Source organism: Fukomys damarensis, unplaced genomic scaffold, assembly GCF_012274545.1.
Source record: "Fukomys damarensis isolate Sample0158 unplaced genomic scaffold, DMR_v1.0_HiC HiC_scaffold_13, whole genome shotgun sequence".
Lineage (NCBI taxonomy): Eukaryota > Metazoa > Chordata > Mammalia > Rodentia > Bathyergidae > Fukomys > Fukomys damarensis.
Genome location: NW_022900925.1, coordinates 38,453,039 through 38,454,090, shown reverse-complemented (window position 1 = coordinate 38,454,090; position 1,052 = coordinate 38,453,039). Strand labels below are relative to the sequence as shown.

The 1,052-nt window shown below is 54.5% G+C and overlaps 1 protein-coding gene across 8 annotated transcripts in view; it reads left to right on the top strand.

Moving 5' to 3' along the window:
- Positions 1-36: 36 nt before the first annotated feature.
- The window catches only part of Brca1 (BRCA1 DNA repair associated), a 49,287-nt gene continuing 48,271 nt past the window's right edge, over positions 37-1,052 (top strand). For 6 of the 8 annotated variants that reach the window (XM_010642996.3, XM_010642993.3, XM_010642994.3 and 3 more), the window contains exon 1: positions 418-930. The gene's annotated coding sequence lies outside the window, so the exon portion shown is untranslated. Of the gene's footprint in view, positions 84-417; positions 931-1,052 lie in introns of those variants that run through there. The other 2 variants (XM_010642988.3, XM_010642990.3) reach the window with 2 other exon arrangements.

Below are 1,052 nucleotides of genomic sequence, written 5' to 3'. Positions count from 1 at the left end.
CCTCACAACAAACAAACCCAGGGGTGGAGAGGCGGAACTACGAGTGCGCAGGCGCGGACCGCAGCGCCTTCCTTCTCCTGCAGGTCCGCAACCTTGGGGGCCTACTTGCCGGGATTCGTGGGGCTGGATGGGAATCGTAGTCTTCCTAGGGTTTTAGGTTCTTCAGCCTAGCCTGCTAGTAAGAAAGAAAAACACAACAACGGTGGAACCCATAGCTGTCGACCTGCCTAGCCGTGAGAAGGTCTTCGATCTACCAAAGGGGTTGTGGTGGTAATCGTGATGGTTTCGGGCGTTGCGAACGTGTCTTTCTAGGACTACAGTCTCCAAAGAACACTGTGGCGAAGACGATTCGTTCCGCAATGCATGTCGGAAGTTGTAGTTTTGTCCCTCACGATCCTTTTTTTTTTTTTTTTTTTTTTTTTTTTTTTTTTTATTTTTTTTTTTTACTTGCCCACGTTGAAGACTTCCATTGCAGTAGAACGGGTAGGCAGATGGAACCCCTTCGTGAGACTACATCGAGCACTGGTCTGCGCTCACATTGGAGTCTTTTTTATCCATTCCAACCCTTGAGAAACTGTGACGTAATAAACCGGAACTGGAGGCCAAGAGATGGCGGGGGCGTGGGGGGGGCTTTGGCGCCTTTTATTTACGTCTCACACGGGCAGACTGGGCGACCAATCCGGAGCCCAGGAGACTGTGGGCGCTCTATGCCTGGACCTTCCTTTTACGTGCTTTCCTCCAGTCTTCTGAGAGGTTAACTCTCTGCTGCTGCCGCTGGTTACCGTGGCGACAGAAAGCGCGGGAATTACAGATACAGTGAAAACTGCGGCTGCGCGGTGTGAGTTCTCCGAAGCTCTCCGTGCGGAACGCCGCCCGAGTTCTTAGATAACTGGGACCTCGGGTGTGGGGATCCCGAACTCTGTGTTCTCGGTAAAACTGGAGGCTCCCAGGGAAAGGAAAGGGGCCCTTGGGGGCTCCCGAGGGAGAGAGGATGAGGGTTGGGGGCCGTGGGCGCGGGGCTTGGCGGGTGGACCCTCTGCCCGTGGGGCGCT